This window comes from Pituophis catenifer, unplaced genomic scaffold (assembly GCF_029215685.1).
Source record: "Pituophis catenifer annectens isolate HBS135680 unplaced genomic scaffold, rPitCat1.0.hap2 SCAF_7, whole genome shotgun sequence".
Lineage (NCBI taxonomy): Eukaryota > Metazoa > Chordata > Lepidosauria > Squamata > Colubridae > Pituophis > Pituophis catenifer.
This window is the reverse complement of record NW_027256887.1, coordinates 54,829,562-54,848,431: the sequence shown is the minus strand read 5'-3', so window position 1 is coordinate 54,848,431 and position 18,870 is coordinate 54,829,562.

Below are 18,870 nucleotides of genomic sequence, written 5' to 3'. Positions count from 1 at the left end.
TGATTAGTTGATCTAGTTGCCTTTTTTGGTTTGGGGCTAGTTTTTAGTTTTGTGGACTTACATACCGAACATTCCAAATAGTTTTTACTATTATTTTTATTTTAACACCTTCAGCATGTTCAATCATTTTTTGTACTACAGGAAAACTAGCATGCCCCAATTTCCTGTGTAAAATATGTGCACATTCATCGTGGATTGGTTTTCTAATGGTAGGTTTTTTGTTATTGTATGTGTCATTAATAGATGTGTCTTTGTGACTATGAATTGTTTCATGTTCCTCATTATCACTATTACTATTGTCTCCATTATCTATGTCATTGTTATCATCCAAGTTGGAGTCAATGTTGTGTAACCATCTTTCTTTTATGATTAAATATGGTAGACCTCCTTTGATAATCACACTACCTAAGCTTGTTTTGTTTTTCTCTAGTGTTGCTTTTCCTTTTGAGAATACTATATGTCAGAATCTCTACTTAGTTTTATTGCACTAAGTATGTTATGAGGTATTTCCGGTATTAGTAATACCCCCTCTATTTTTCCTAGACCGGGTAAGTTTACATTTCCTCTACCAATAACTTGGACTTTTTCTTGATTACCTACTTTGATTACAAATTTATCTTCTATGAATGAAGATAATATACTTTTGTTATGTGTAGTATGATTAGTTGCCCCAGAATCAATGAGCCAATCATTATCCCCTGATTGTTGTATGTTAGATGTATTATGTTTGTCTAATCCATTTAGTGAACCAGATCTTCTATCTTTTGAGTTATCCCTGCCCCCTCTATGTTCTCTATAGTTGGGTGATCTTCTATATCTATGTCTATCAATGGATGATTGTCTGTTATGGTATCTACTTCTATAGTCAGTTTTTTGTCTTTCTCTAAGGAATTTAGGACAATCTCTTCTACAATGTTCTTTAGATCCACAGTTGTGGCATTCAATTGATTCACAATATTTTTCTTGAAATGCTACTCTCTTCTACTGTCTCTGTTCTATATGGTTATTACAGCGACTCCTTCTTGAATTATCTTCAGCTATTAGCTTATTTGATAAATTCTCTATGGATAAGTATCCTAAATTAATTGTGTCCAAATGTGATATATAGTTATCCCATGATGGGTCTAATGAGTTAATGATAACACTCTTCATTGTTTGATCTGAAATTACCTCTCCCCTTAAATGCAGCTCTGCTCTGATTTTGTTTAAAGATATTAAATGCTCACTTATAGTAACCCCTGGCTTTATCCTAGCTGAGAAGAAATCTTTAGACATCCTTGTAGTAGTTGCTACACTTTCACTATGAAATAATTTAAACATGCATTGAATAATTTCTGATACAGTCAAATTGTGCTTAATACTATGGTACATAGCAGGAGATATACTGGATATTAATAAGTAAAATGCTCTGTGGTGTAGGCAGTCCAATTTTAGAGTCCAAGGTCTTTTGGGGGGGTTAGTAATAAAGAATAATAAGTTTTCTTTTAGAAAAACAACCTGACGTTGTTGACACCATTCTTGCAAATTAATACCATCTATTCTCAGTTTTGGGAAATCATTGGGCAAATTCCCAATACTGTTAGACCCATTACTTACAACTGGAGGTAGTCCGTGATCTTGCAAGTGTCGAAAGTTGCAGAATTGTGTGGGTATGCTTGCAACGAGTCTGAATGGCTCTCTCTGCTCTTCATGTCCTCCGTAGTTGTCTGCGTAGTTCTGCACATGCGCGTTGTTCATTTCGCTTCTGGAGCTGTCGGGAGAGGTTCTCGCTGCTGCAGCTCCCTCGTAGCATTCTTCTTCCGATGAATCGGTCTCCGGTTCGATCTTGGGCGTCCAGGTGACGACAGGCGCTCGTTTCTTTCTGTTGAGATGATTCTTGTTGAGATCGCTGGTTCCTGGGATCGTCTGTGGCGTGGGGTGGTATTTGCAGGGCTCTCTGGGTTCAGGCGTAGTTGCTCTGGTCGTTTGGATAGAAGCGGGTAGATTCTGAGACGTTTGCTTGCTTGCTTGTCTTTTCTTTATTTCTCGATTGCTAGCTTTTGTTGATTCTTTTGTAATTCTTAGTTTTGGACCGAATGTTGCAAAAAGCATTTTCATTGCTGATTCTATTTGCATTTCTATTGAAGTTTCTTCAATGTCTGTGTCTGATTCTTCTGAAGAGTAAATTTTTTCTTTATTGTTTTTTGCATCATGCAAGGCTTTTTGCGCCAAATATTTTGAATTCTGCTTTCTGATTGGCTCTGCTTCGCTCATCTTAGAGGTCTGTTGAAACCAAGATGGCTGCCATTCAAAATTTTGTGCGGGACTGTTAGTCTTCTTTTTTGTTATATTCTTATCTACAGGTAATTCGCTCACCATTTTTGATTCTTTAAGTTCATCTGTTGGGATGTGTTTCTCTCTCGCTGCTCCGTTGTTTTTTATTATGTCTTGGAGGTTCGCGATGAGATTTTCATCATCTTTTTTACTTTTCAAGAGTTTCAGTATCTCTGACCTGAGTTCGTTGTTTTCTATTTCGTTCTCTTCTTGGTCATCAGTTTCATCCATTATCTCCTCGTTATCTGTAGTGCAGTCTTCAGATTCTCTCGATATTGCAGTTGTGGATTCATCGATCATTTCTTGATCAGCTTCCATTTCTTTACTGTGTGCCCTGGTGTTGGGTCTTTCTCTTTTGTTTCTGGAGTTTTCTCTCTTAGGCATATCTAAAGTTTTATTGAGTCAATTAAACCATCCTCTGCTACCAGATTGTTGCGTAATTTTAAGGATCAGACTCAATAATTGATTCTTGAATAAAGTATTCAAACATAACACTGTTTATTTACAGTAGACATTCTATATTCACTGAGTAATCACAGATAGAAGCGAGGAGGAGGTGCATACAGTTCCTTTTATATTCACAAGGCGGAGTAAAGTATGGGAGTGGTTACATATGAATATATTAAGGGAGGAAGAATAAATTAACCCCTAATACCCCTGAGTATATACAGTTTCCATATTGGAGAATAAGGCATTTACTTGTGACATTGCCTTGCTACTGCAGTTTAAAGGTTAAGTAATATATGCTGCATTATTATTAATTTGCAGCAAATTGGAGTTCTGGAAAAGTAGATTTGTTGTGGTTGTGGACAAATCTACCATAAATGCATTATGGAATGCATTTAAACATATGTCTAAAGATTATAGGTTACAATGAGTCACTGATCTCTTCCATCAAATAAAACCAAAAGCAAAAGTTCCAAGGTTACATTGATTTTATATGGAATGTTGATATGTATAAGAGTGTAGGAAGAAAAATCCGGTCTGCTTCCAAGCCAGAAGTAAGGCGCTGGAAATAAAATGGAGGCTGACTGCAAGGAAAGAAAGTTTATTTGGTTTCCAGAAATTTCAGTGACAGCAGCAATGCTTCTAGAGTGGTTGACCAAATGACTAAGTGAGTATATGGATCTTTATAGGGTTCTAATTGAGATGCTCCAGGGGGTTGTACAATGTAGTGAGCCTTGTGCTTTTTGCTATTCTAATGGTGGTGGGTTAATCCTGTTACATCCTAAAGGTCATGTCCTGTCCTTAGAATTTGGGTGGGAGAATGTAGAATTTACATTCAACCTGTCAGCTTCAACCTTTGTGTTTATGAATAGATTGGCCCAGTCTTCCTGATTGGATACAAAATCTCCATTCCAAAAGACCAGTCTCTTCTGCTTGAGGCTGTTTTCCTATGCAGGAAGATTGGGTCTGCTTTCTGCCTTTAAGAACATGTTTCTCCATTTCTCCTTTGGGGAAATATTCTATCCTGCCTCTTTTAATATTAAGAATAAACAATAAAGAATATTTTAATCTGGGGAGGGGGAAGGGTTTCCTACAATACATATTGTAGAAACCCCAGATATACCTATAACTGATAAGGTTGCAAAATAACAAGAACTGAGGTTTCATTCAATGAAGACACTACAATAACATTCATGGAAATGTAACAAAGGAGCTTTGATATACAAAATACTAAGATATTTTAACAAGCAAAGAATCAGAAAAAGTCTATACTATCTCCTTTTCTGGCTAATGAATTATATTTAAAAACTTACGTTTTCATGAGTTACAGATCACTTCATCCGATGCCATGGGGCGGCTAGACTGAAGTAGGATTTAAATTGGGATGAGAAGTGCAAAAGGAGGGGAAGACAGAAAACAAAGTGATTATGTGAGATACATGATCTTATCAATTAAAAATTATAAATTACATTTATACGTGTTGAGACTTTCACGGATAGTCTGAAACCTTTTGAAGTTCAACAGTCTCTAGCTCAATTGTGCTGGGGAATTTATTTTTTCCAAGATAAGAATGAGATCCATAATGGATTGTTTCAGGAATTTAAAATGCTTTGATATTGATCCTTGCTTGAGCCCTGATGCCAAATTTGTGCCCATTAATTATTTTGTACAAAATATGCTCTGTTTATTCTATGTAGAATCCAGAGGGGCATGCTAGCAGATGATGGCATATATCACATTAAAGAAAAAGCATGGGAGGATACATCTATTCTTGTAGGCAAAGTTGTAAGCTGATAGTCCTCTTGATATAAATGTGGGGCATTGTTATTCCAACAAGCTGACTGTGTACTTAAATGCAAAGAGTAGAGAACAGCTTTGAATGTGTTCCATTTGACTAAAAACTTCAATTCTGCAAGTATTAGGGTTAATTGACAAAACTTGGTAAAACTATAAAGAATTATCACAATTAAATGAACAGCTGAAGAATAAATGATACTATGATTACAGTACCATGAAGTTAACTAGTGTTAGAGCAAACATATTTTTGTTTCAATTCTATTTTAGCCCTCCACAAAAAGATAAAATAAAAAAACTCATAGCCTATTATTAAATCTTAGAAGCTATACATTGTGCTGTTTTTTATGGATAACAAAACTCTGAAGATTTTTTCATGAACCTTTTCAGAACAAATATCCAATATGAAAAAGTTTGGATCTGTCTGTGATATCCTGATCTATCTAGGCTCATTTCAGTTCAGGGCAGTTTCAGAAGATGAAACTTGATTATCAAAATTAGAGAAAATATTTTTTAAAAAAGATTAAAAATAAGAAAAGTACAAAATTGATGTATTGGAGTCTAACTATAGATAATATATTAGTATGTATAAAGTATAGTAGACTAAGTTAGTGGGATAATTTGAAAAGAGATGCTTTCAGAAATCTCTGGGATATAAAACGGGTCACCAACCTTTCAGACCTCAGGGACCACTAAATTCATAATTTTAAATCCCACAGACCACTAATATGATTTAAAAAAAAAGATAAATAGTATTTAGTGCAATATAAAAATGCAAATAATTTTCTGCGGACCACCAAAATTTTCTCATGGACCACCAGTGGTGCATGTAATGTAATGAAGCGGGCTCTGATGGATGACCACTGGATAACTTTCTATTCACTCTATTCTAAAAAGCAATGCATCCGGCTGGAAAGAGTACAAACTCAGCCAAGGTCCTTTTGGTTCCTCTAGGAGGCCTCTAAGTTGTCAGAAGAAAGGAACATTCTAATGACATACATCTTAAGGGTTGGTTAGGTCAAGGGGATCCACATGAGTTAAAAGTTGTCCATCGTTAAAAGATAAAAGAGATGCTTCAGTAATCTACAAAAAGAATTATGATTGTTTTGCAAAGAAACTCTGTAATGTCAATTAAAATTAATAAATGTATAGGACCATATGAACTGCTGACTTCAAAAGAATCCTTTGTCTAGAAGGGTATAAAACCATTGTACCTAATTCCTGTCTTTGTTCAACGCTTCATGTACAGAGCCTTGAACCTATTGCGCAATATATATATAAAATCTGTCTCTGATCAACCCAAAAGTTGTGTTTGTCTTATTAAATCCACAACACATGGACACTGGTTGGTGACCACTGATATAAAATACACAAGGAATGAGGTATTTTGCTGTGTGGTAAATGTGAAGAGAGAATGCAGTCAGCATACTACATGTTCCAATGCAGTCTTGTTCAATGCACAATTTATAATCCCACTAAGTCAAATGTGGAATACCAACAAAATTTTATTCATATCATTTTTGACTCAGGAGCTGCAAAAAGAGGTATTAATCCAGAAATATAGACTGCAATCCAAAATGTTGTAACTAAATATGTATCTGTAGTTATGTATGCAGCCTTGCAGGAAGAGGGGTGATCACATGTTCTACAGGGTGGACTGCAAAGCAGTAGAATAATAACAGATTATTATATCTACAGCTCCTTCCCTGCTTCATAAGACTGAAAAGAGGGAACCTTGAGCTTGTCCAAACAAAAGTATAATATGACATAAAGGATGAAGGCAGCTGACAAGAATCTGTAAAGTACAGTGTGGTTCCTCTAAAACCTTCTGTCTTTGTTTCTATGGAGGCAAGGGTAATAGAGGTGGAAAGGGCTCCTTTGATGGGCAGATTCCCAGGACCTCCCTTCTTAAATACCAGGTGGATTGCTCTCTTCTTTGAATCTATAATGCACATTCCAAGTGACCCATTTATAAATGTGTCAATCAGGATAACTTGGTAGGCTTAGCCAAATGTAGCCACTTTCACATGGAAATAATGCTAACACCATAATGTGCTATTTGTGCTCAGATGGATTACACAAGCAAGGCCTCTGCCTGGCCTGATATAATTATATCAATAGGACATTCCTGTTCCTTCAAAGCTTAAAAATCCATCAAAGAAACTTAATTCTAATGATATTGCAAGCAGTTTGTGTGAAGCTGTCAGTTTCCTTGCATAAGAACTGTGAACTTTAATTTGCTTGTTACACTAAAGCGTCCTCAGCCACTATGTCAAAAGATGAAAACAAAGCAAAGCAAAACAAAAAACAGGGTCTCATAAGCTTCAAACTTTTATTGTTTCAAATGCTAGGGTTTTTTTTTTCTTTTTTAAGGAAAAAAAGCAATGCTACATAATTACATCATGGTCCTGCTGAAATCAATACTGTATAAAGACCATTGTGGGCTTCTGAGTATTTGAATAATCTTTCCAATGGGCTTCTGGAAAGAAAAAAAGCATTCTGGGGGTCATTTAAAACTGAGTTGGTAGTTTCAAACAGAAAATTAAGTTTAAGTTTAAGTTTAAGTTTAATATAATTTATATGCCGCCCTATCTCCAATGGATTCAGGGCGGCTCATAACAATAAAATGCACAATTGCATATTAAAACAATATGAAATTAAAAGTCCAAATTTAAACAGTTTAAAATCAATTTAAAACTATTAAGAAACACCCCCCCCCATCAGTCCAGGCTACCAGGTCTTCAAATCACGGTGGAACAAGTGAAGGTCAGAGGCCATCCGGAGCTCCAAAGGAAGTTGGTTCCAAAGGGTGGGTGCGCCCACAGAGAAAGCTCTCCCCCTGGGGATCGCCAGCCGACATTGTCTGGCCGACGGCACCCTGAGGAGGCCCTGTCTGTGGGAACGCACCGGGCGATTGGAGATTGTTGCTGGCTGCAGGGGGGCTGACAAGTATCCCGGGCCTAGGCCATTAAGGGCTTTATAGGTGATAACCAGCACCTTGAACCTCACCCGAAGGGCAACCGGTAGCCAATGCAGGTCACGCAGGAGGGGTGTAACATGGGAGTGTCGGGACACTTCCATCACAACCCGCGCGGCCGCATTCTGCACCAGTTGAAGCCTTCGAGTGGTTTTCAAGGGCAGCCCTAGGTAGAGAGCGTTGCAGTAGTATTGCATGTATTTTCTACATTTCTCTCTTGTATATGTGATTTAGGTTCATACTGGCGTGCAAATACATACACACACATACACAGATATATAATAAAATTACATATGCACATATACACACAGGGAAAAGAATTGAACAGGTGCTGACAAAAGGATACATTACCCATCTACCTCAAAAGAAACAATTGAAGTACTAGTACTATGTGCCACTTCTCACTTTAACCTTTTCAGGTATTTTTCATCATTTTGACACTCATTATTAAAATATAAGACACTACTAATTCTCAGGGGGTTATTCAGAGTATAAGCAAACAATTCCTTTGCCAATCTTCAACTTTCAGTAGTGATTCTAATGGAAGATTTTTTCATATAATTGTCACCAGCTCATTTTCTGGTTCAGTATGTCATCCTTGTCGCTAACTTCTTTAAAGGCTTAGTAAAAAGTGGAACTCAAAGTGGAACATCACAGTGTTCAATACTTGTTGTTAAAAGCAATAAATAAATAAATAAATAACAAATTGATGATAACCCAAAGATCTGTGTATCTTTCATTAACTTTCTCATTTTTAAAGCTCTATATGAGCAGTGCTTTAACAAAAATGTTTATAGAATTTTTATACATATTTTAAACATTTTCATATGATTCCAATAAGCAAGAAAAAATAGATCACTACTTTTCTTTGACTCTTCTTTTATTGTAATATTTTCCTCAGACACTTTCTACTCATTGTCTGTCTAGATAGATACAATTACAGATATAATAGATACAGTATAATGGTTATCACTATATCTATATAGAGATAATAATGCTTATTGTATCTATAAAATTGAAGGTTGGATTATTGCAGTGCACTCTACATAGACCTGCCCTCAATAAATATTTGGAAACTATGGGTAGCCCAGAATAAATGATTCAAAGTAGTAATGGTCATATCTTGCTTTGAGAATTTCATTGGTTACTAGTTGTCTTCAAGGTCCTGTTGTTAGCTTTACAACTGTTCATGGCTCAGGGCCTGAGTGTCTATGGGAGTACGTTCTCTTAGTTCAATAAGATTACTTAGGGAAGAGATGTTCTGTGTGTTTCTCCTTAGGGACTGATATGTGTCTTTTTAGTCACAAATGCCATTATGGAATACTTTGCCCCAGGACATCTGCAAGGCCCTTTCCCACCTGGTTTTAGAAATTGCCTGAAATATGGTTGTTTCACATGGGTGCTGGAATGTTGTAATTGCTACCTCTAGAAAAGAATGGTATTTTTAACGTTGAACTGCTAATTGTTGTATGTTCCTATTTTTTAACATATTGTTTTTTCGGTAGAGTTGCCGAATTATTGTTATATGTTCCTTTGTTTATTATTTTGTTTTAATCTGTGTTTATAAAGATGAATTCTATACGATAGAATCAGTTTTAACAGAAGCAATGTGGAAGCCTTGTAAAATAAATACATATTTGTTTTTCAAAAAGACAACAAGGAATAGTTTCAGTTGGGCAAAATAAATTAATTAACAAAGGATTATAAATTTTCTGGAATAATTGCTGATTTTGCATCCATAGTTCTGTGTTCAAGTTAGGGTAGACTATAATCAGATTACAGACAGAAATTTTAAACAATGTAAGTAATTTTAAACACTAAGAACATCAGAGACAAAATCTGTTTAATAATGGATGTCAAATTTCATAACTGAAAATATAGAACGGTATCTAAATAACCAGATTGACATAAATGTCCCCATGGTCTGCTTGTTTTACAATTGTCTACTATTAAATTCCTTGCCATTTTATTGTATGATAAAATGGGCACAAAACTTTCAGGAACCAATGATGATAGAAACATGGGAAAAGATTTGGGTTAGAAATGTTAAATTTACGCAAGCACAAAACCTAAGAGAAAATTTTTATAAAATGTTTTATAGATGGCATTTAGATCCTAAAAAATTATCATGTATGTATCCAAATTTGCAAGCTAAATGTTGGAGATGTGAATGTGATGATGCAACTTATTATCATATATGGTGGACTTGTAAGAAAATCAAAGCATTTTGGATAAAAATTTGGTGGGTGATGCAGAACATCTTGAAAAAAAGGTTGAAATTTACTCCGCAATTGTTTTTATTGGGTATAACTACGGATTGTACAGCATTAGAGACTAAACTGATTTTAAATTTAATATCAGCAGCTAGGCTGTTGGTAGCGCAATACTGGAAGAAGGACTCTTTGCCTACTATTGAAGAGTGGACACTGAAAGTAACGAACTTAGCGGAAATGGTGAAAATTTCAGCGTATTTGAAGGATTATACACAAGAAAGATATGCATCGGAATGGAGAAGATGGATTGATTATATTCAAAATAAGTATCAGACAAGAAAATATCAAATAGCTTATGAATGAATGTTAAGTTTTAGAAGTATTATGTTATTTATAGTGGAGTTAAGGTTTCAGGGGGAGATTTTGTAGTCTAAGGATAGATAGGTTAATTTAGCTTATGATTGTTAACTGAAATACCCTGTATTTTGTTCTGGGAAGTCTGGGGGGGAGAGTGGGACGCGGGGAAGGGGTGGGGGGGTGGGGGGAGGGAAAAAGGGTGGGGGGAATATTGGGGGAAAAATCTTCTTTTCTGTAAAACTTTTCAATAAAAAAAATAATAAATTTCTTGCCATTTTAAAATTATTATCTGTTTCAACATGGATTTCTGATACTATAGTGAGATAAAATAATAATTTAGATTTGATGTATATTTTAGATTTTTTAAAGATATATATTTTAATTTTTATCCTATTATTTCAACATGGCAGAGATAAAGAGTAAATAAATGATTAATAACATGTATTGTAAATAAAGATATGTGTTGCTCAGAACATCAGAGTACAGTAACAATTTAATTATAATTCAATACCAAGGAAAAGGTCAATACTATAAAGAATGTAAGCCAAAAGTTAAATTTACAGTCTAGAATCCTTGACACCCAGGGTTACCCTATACTGGTAGGATATGATTGTAATAATAGAGAAGATGTACAGTATATGAAGATGTTAGAAAAAGTGCTTTATGTATCTGATTTTTCAACAAAGCCTTCTTCAATTTGTACTCAACTCTGAAGACTTCATGGATCTATCTATGTAGTTTTGTAAAATAGACTGGCCTGGTTTCAACGCATGCATTCATTGCAGACGTAGAGGCTCTCCAAATCCATACAAGTCAGAGTAGCTTAAAAGCATTAAAAATGAAACAAAAGAACAAAGTTCACATGTGATTGGAAGAAAGAAGACACTTTATTGGACAGGTGGATATCCTGTTTGAAGGAATGTAGCATGGCAGATAAACCAGACAGCACATTTGCACTAGAAGCCAGAAAACATTATTTTTAATTTATGGCAAGACAAGACAGGCAGGAATTGCCTTGCTGGTGGATTATCATAAAGGATGGCATTGTACAATCCTGTCCTAATAAAATGGCCAGCTGATCATACTTGCACTAGCACAAGCTGGTCAGCCTAGAGCCCTAGACTCACTGACCCCAGTGAATGAGGCCGTCATATCCATCGAGATAACTGCAATGCTGTTGTAAAAGAAAATATTCTTGAAGAGATCCCACCATCAGCTTTCTAGCAGTTGAAAGGCTGGCTCTGGGTGACATGATCATATCCTATCAGTATTATGTCTTTATTGGGTTCCAGATTCCAGATTATTTTGTTTCCCTGGACATACAAAAGAATTTGGTTGATGTATTTAAAATTAAAATTACTCAGGAAGTTAACGTATCTAGAGAAAAAAATCCTTTTTTATTTATTATTAGCATGATATATTATCATAATATAAATTCTCTTAACTATTAGACAATTTTAACAATTAACTCCAGACACAGATGAAATGAAGTATTGTTTTCTAAAATGGACTACTGCACAGTATTACAGCTAGCTCATCAGGTATTTTCAGCTGTACTTCATATTTCCTTCAGATGTTTGCAAACATTGCCTTCCTTTATCTGTTCCAGAAAATTCAGAAAATTAACTAATTAGAATTTTTTGTCACCCAATTAATTGTCATGCAATAAATTCATTTGAAATATGTACTATAGAACAGCTATGGTACATATTACCTTTTCTTCTCTGAAGGTACTGAATTACATTGCTTCCCATGATTACAGTGATAGCAGCTTGATAATAATTCTATTAAACATATCTGGATCTGTCTTTTCAGTCAAGATAATTAAGTAGACTCATCCCCCAATTTCTTTCTTAGGCCAACATTAATCTGATTAACTCAGACTTTTATAATTACAATTTTATTTTTAAAATGTATTATAGAACTTGCTTTAAGAGTATAGAGTGATTTATAATTATTACCCTGACTGATGTATGAGTATGGACTAACCAAGCAAACTAAATTTAGTCTCAAATATATGAACTGAATATAATTGCTACATATTCCTGAGCAGCTAAAATTATTTGACTCTTGAATTCATACCTTAAAGCACAACGAAACACATACTAAAATTGCTTTGAAATGCTTTGGCAGGCACTGATGTCTACGTTGTGTTTAATTGTTTTATATTCATTTGAGATAATTTCCCCCAGACAGCCTTACAGTTGACTGTGGTGAAAAAGGGCAAAACATGACTACAAACCTGAAGTGAAGAGGCAGAGGTAGTAAGTCAGAAAAAAATCATTTTTTCAGTACAGTGGAATAGAAAAGCATATCTAAGCAAAGCAAGGATGATGTAATACCAAATGAATGCAAAACAAAACAAGAGCTTGAGAGGAAGACCCAATATGTATTGTAAGGAAAATATATAGTTGAAATGAGGAAAACAAAATACATTATAATCTATGTAATTATAAAGTAATTTTTTCTTGTTTCAGAATACCACAGAGAAGGGGAGACAAAATATAGAGGATCATAATCCATGGAAGGCTATCTGAATTAGCTTTATAGTCTGCACTAGGTTTTTTTGACCTGGTGCCATTCAGATCTGCAGGGATTAAAACTTCCTGAAGATCATAGTCAGTTTTGCCAGGAAACTGTGGTTGAACCAATAAAATGGAATTGGAAGAAAAATGCATTCATTATGAATCATGGGATGGCGCCAGATGCCTAATTTTAAAAAATAATACAAAAATTTGGAAAGTGATCTCCCTCATCACATACAAATTCAATCCACTTTTACAAATGATAAAGATTTACTAGTGTTATATTGTTTTGCATATCTTCAAAAATGAAGTCAGTTAGGAGTGAGTGTGATATAAAAAATACATTCCACTGTGTACTGCAAGAAACAATACTTCTCTCCTATTCAGCCATTGTTTAAAATCAATCACTCCTCCAGGGAACAAGCTAAGGACTATTTCTGAACCCTGTAAGAATTAAACTGGGATCACTACAAGTGCATTTGTTTCTTCTTCTTACTTCTTAAGCTCATCTTCAAAAGTTTGAACTATGAAAAAATTTAAAATCTCTAGTTCCTACTATGCAAATGTTAGGGTTAGCACAGTGTGAAAAAATAGTACTATAGTCCTCCATGGTCTTATGATACAGCCAGCCCAAGATATTTCATTGGTTTAAGTAAAGGTGTGCTCAACACCAAATTCCATTGAAGAGGAAGCTGGATTGAATCTTAACTGAATGCTGAGAAGAGCATAGAAGCTTCTACAACAGAAATGGGCAAAACTTTTGTGGCCTGGAATAATCTAATTGTTCATCATAAAAGATTTAATAAATGGAATTGGATGGATTTTTTGTTTTCTCTGTTTTATTTTATGTTAAATCAAATGACCGGAAACTACAGTGCAATTTTGGGCAGTTGTTTTTGAACAGGGTTCTTGGGGCTGTAAGTGGTTTACCCTCTCTTTAAGACTTGGAGTAAGTGAAGCTGTTTAGGAAACTCTGGGCTGGGCTCTGCAGCATTTACAGTTTTTTCTCCTAACAAAGTGGAATGTACCAATAGGATACTTTTCTTTTTTTCTTCTGAGTATTAAAACTTCAAGCACTGAGAAAATATAGACAGACAGAAAGTCAAGTAACTGTCTCTAAAAGCTCCATAAATCACAGCTCTTGTATACACACCCATACTTAAAGGAATCTACTGCAAGATGCAAGAGCAGATCCCCCTCCAGGGTAACTGTTCTAGTTTGCCTGTATTTTGTGCTGTCCTACCTTTTACCTTGCTAAGAAAACTGGCAAGGAACCAAGTGGCTTGCAGCCATAAGTGAAAGCAAAGGAATTCTTAGCATTTTTCATTTAAAGGTTATATGCCAATAGAAATTCTTTCCTCTGAAGTACTATTTAAAATTACCAAACAGCTATTTTGGTCAGCAAACTCACATACTTTGGGCAGGTAATGAGTAACAAAACCTGTCTACTAGGTGCAATAACAGTAATATATTGCTTCTACTTTTTCAATTGAAATTAACAGCACTGCAAACTAACATATTCTTAGATTTTCCCAAATGCTCCTTTTTGAGTATGAAAATGCAAAAAGGCAACAGGTTGGAAAAAGCTGATCTAGCTCATTTGTCACAAGCAACAGCAAATAGTAGTAATTCTCAATTGGACAACAATATAATGTAACAGGCATGACATCCATTATATGTTTCTTTGATAAATATGTATTATTTCTCTACTGCCTTTCCCTGGAGAGCTGGAACCCTGATTTAGGCACATTTCAGAAAAGTCAAGTTTAGTTATTTCAACAGTTCCAATGCAAACTAACTGCAATTTGCTGAACTTTCCAATTAAATTAAAATGCAAGCTCAAATTTGAAACAAACCTTGTCTTCTTGTGGGCTCTAGAACTGGAATATATTGCCAGTCAGAACAAATCTGAGTGCTTGAAACAAATAACAAAATAGCAATAGATGCTGCTGTTTATACATTTTGTAATGAAAAAATCCACCATGACGGTAGTTTAAAAGAAAGCAATATGTGTAGGTAATGGCCTTGAATATTACATGTGGCTCTATTTAATTCTTTAGACATGAAATTTATATTTTATAGTAATTATAATAGTGTAATGATCGATTACTGCAATAATTGTGGAGAAATTTCACTTGAAGAGATCTAGGCACAGAAAGAATTACAATAAAAGAAAGTTAGCTGATCTGTGTATTTAGATAATGGGTGAAAGAAACTGAAGGCCAGAAAAAAAAAAAACAAGGAACCAATCAAAAGTGTGCATTTCCCTACTAAGATGACTTTTCATAAGTAGTCTGCATTTTTTTTCTTCATCTTTGGGTTTGGGGTTTGTTCTTTCTCCTCTGGGTTTGGTTGAAATAAGGAAACAGGGCTGTATCTAATAATTTTAACAGCAAGGTATCTCAAAATAATTAAATTGGCTCTTGAATGTGTTACCTACATTTTTGTGGATTAGCATCCTAATTGGATAAAGTGCTTCTGCTGCTTCCTATTGAGATATAATGTAACGATTTTGGCTCATCTATCCCTATCATATTTGTCAGTATAACAAACCAAGAAAAAAAATCTAATAGAGTCTAGCAACATTCAGCCTCCATGTTGATATTGACATGGACAAGGACTTACTACAGCTCAAGATTCTGTTATAGGGAGAACAAGTCTATGCATGCCAGCTTTGTTGACTCCATTCATACTATTATTCAGATTGCTCCAACATTTGATTTGAGAAAGCCAGTAAAATGTATAGATTCTGTAGATGACAATTCCACAGTTTTACATCTGCATGTGGAAGCTATTCATATACATGTGAACAATTCATAGAGAGCAGGTTTCATAACTTCAAACCGTCCAATATGATATAGGAAAAAACTCTGAAAATGTGTCTAAGACGTATTACATTTCTTTCTCCTATAGTACTGCTTTAGCTTGGTTTTTTTTGTACCATCTAGCCCATAGGTGTCAAACTCGTGGCCTGTAGGCCAGATGTGTCACACGCATCTGGTACAAAGTATAATTTGTAAGTTACTAATAATATACAGAAGGTGACAGATATGAACAGTAGTTAACTATTCTATACAAAGTGATTCAATGACTCATATAAACTGGATTCAGAAATTAACTTCTAATATGTCATTTTATTTTTTTAAAGTATTATCTGAATTTCGACTGGTTTATTCTTGTAGCTGACACTAGATGTCACCATCATTATTCAATTGTGAATAATTATTTTCCTTTTAATTAGGACTTTTCCATATAATTTATGTTGGATCCCACTGTTTCTTGTTATTTAGTCTGGGTTTTTTTTTCATGTGCACACCTCCCCTGTGATTGAAATTCAATACCAATTATACATTATTTTTGATAAATTTTAACTAAACAAGTTCAGCGAAGTAAATGTTCTGATTTCACTGGTGGAATTCATAAAGATTTAGTGGAAGAATTATAAAATTGATTTCACAAAATGATTTCTGCCCTTTTCAGTACATTAGTCATGAACCACATATATATTAGTCCTGTCATTTAACTGAATTCAGAAAATGTTGCCACCCCATATAATTGTATAATATTGTATACATTGTGTATATTGAGGGATACATTGGAGTATTGCCAGTAAAGGGAAAACTTTGAACATTCAGTATTGATATGACACTTCATTTTTCTCTTCATAAAGCAAAAAATGAGAGACATGGAGACAGAAGTTAACTTTTCCATAAAAAGTCATAGAGAAATTTTGATTGAGTGTTAGATGCCCAAGTAACCTATTTTTCAGTCTCTGCCTTTCATCTCTGTTAATTATTTTAAAAAATATGCTTAGGTCAAGAGGGGCCTTGAGATTCCGTTTAACTTTTCAAGCTAGGTTCACAAGGGTAATAGGTTTTTGTAAACTTTACTGAGGAAAAGGAAGAGGCTGGTTATGAGAAATAGTATATGTGTGTCGGGTGAGAATAGCTACTATTTTCACTCCTTTTCTATAGTGATTAGCATAGTTTTAAGACTAATGGTTGATTTTAGTAATATTAATTCTAATAGAAGAAATTATACTCAAGCATGGAATCCTGTTGGCTTGAAAAGATTCAAAAGGTTTCTAAAAATAAAGTTTGTTACTTTGCAGTCTCTTTGGTGAATACATATAATAGAGAAAAATCAAGAAAGAGAACAACAAAATTGCCTCTTTGTTTTATTCTTTTTAATCATTTACAGAAAAATGAAAAGCAAATATGCACAGATGGATGGGCATTAACACAGGATTGATTTCTCCAGACTGTTAGCTTGCCTACTGCATGTTAGGACCATATGGCTCCTGATTGGCTAAGGCCGCCTGGGAGGTGTCATGTGGCTGGGTTCTGGCAGTGGTGAATCCTTTCTTAAGGTACAGGATAGTCTTACTATCTCTTAAAGAGACAGTAGTTCATGTCAGGGGTGGGTTCTACTTACCTTTACTACCGGTTCACAACGGGGCCATGTGCGCATGCGCAGAAGCTTCCTGATGATGTCAGGGTCGGTGGGCAGAGCCTCCCGCTGGTTTTACTACCGGTTCTATAGAACCGTTCCGAACCAGAGGCAACCCACCACTGGTTCATGTCCTTCTCAAGAAGTCATTGCTAGATGAAAAATTGTCCAGAGTGACAATTTTCATCAAGTCTTCAAGTATGCATGACGAGTCCAGAGAATGCTGGAGGAAGCAGATTATCTGGATTCCTTTCAGATAGGATTCAGACCTGGGTACAGAGATTAAAGCATTGACCGCACTTGTAAATGATTGTTGATGGCAGAGAATAGGTGTGGGGCAGTGGTGGGTTGCTACCGGTGGTGGCTGGAGGCTCCGCCCATCTGCCCGGACGCTTCTGTGCATGAACAGAAGCATCACGCAAGCGAGCGCACACCCACAAGCGAACCAGTAGCAACGGGTTTTGAAACCCATCCCTAGTGTGGGACATCCAGCCTTAGTCTTCGTGGCCTCTCAGCATCAGTCAAGGTATCCTTCTGTAAAGGAGGTTCTGGGTTCGAATGGACTGTGGCCCGATAAGCACACAAACGCACAAAAGCATGCAAATTGACAGAGGAGTCTTAGAAAGGTAACTAGTTTAATAATAATAAAAACACATAAAAACAAACCTACAAGAAGGCATTAACAGCCTAAAAGATTCTCCTCTTAGCAAAGTCCATTTGCTCTAGTCTTCTTCCCAAAACGTGGGAGGTCCTCTGTGTTGTTTGCCAGTCCTCTCCTGCAAGTCTTCTCGGGAGCAAGGCAGTGACTCAGCTCTTTGCAGTGACTTCAGCTCTGGAGGCTCTCAGCTGTTCTCAGCTGTCTCAGCTCACAGCTGTTCTCTCTCTCTGTCTCTCAGCGACTCTCAGAGAGTCTGCGTGAGAGGCTCTCTAGTGGCTGCAGTCCTGGTGCTACTTATATACTGACCAAATGGCCGTTGGAAAGCACAGGAAACTCAGAGCCAGGAAGCTGTGCTCTGATTGGTTCATTCAAACCATTCAAACTAAACAATCAATTAGTTGCAGCAAAATGCTAAGAGGTTTTTCCTCTGACACTTCTGAAGCAGTTTTGTGCTTTGGGAGTAGCAATATTATGTTATGATGATATTCTTCCTTCTCTGTGATTTCAATATGTATTGGTGGGGGGATAGGTCCACCATACAGCCCCACTCATACAGTAGTTTATGTTGTTTTGTAGGGTTTGGTACTATTTCCACTCCTATTCTATATGAAGGTACTGGAGTGAAGTCATTCACTTCACTACAGTGAATGCTTCACAGGATGAAGTATCATTAGTTTACTGATATTATCAGATAAATATTATCTCTTCCCCGCAGCCCAAGTGATATTGTGGAGGTTCTGTTTCAGTGTCTGGAAGCTGTGAGGGTTTGGATGGAGAACAACAGACTTCAACTCAACCCTGGTAATACTGAATGACTTTTGAGTATAAGAGTATAAGTATTGTGTAAGATCTTAAAGATGTAATTTGTTACCCTGTTTGGTGATCTGGATCTATAGCAGGAACTGCACAATGGTTATGTTAATTAGTTGTTGGCTGTTCCTGTTTTTCTTGATATATGCTGTTAGCCATACAGACTCATGGATTTGAGATGGGTGGCCATACATGACTGCCTGTTTAGCAACTGTTTGAAAAAATAACTTTACGATGAGTCTTCACACTTACAACTGTTGAAGCATCCCTGCAGTCATGTGATCAAGATTTGTACACTTTGCAACTGGTAAGTGTATATATACATCA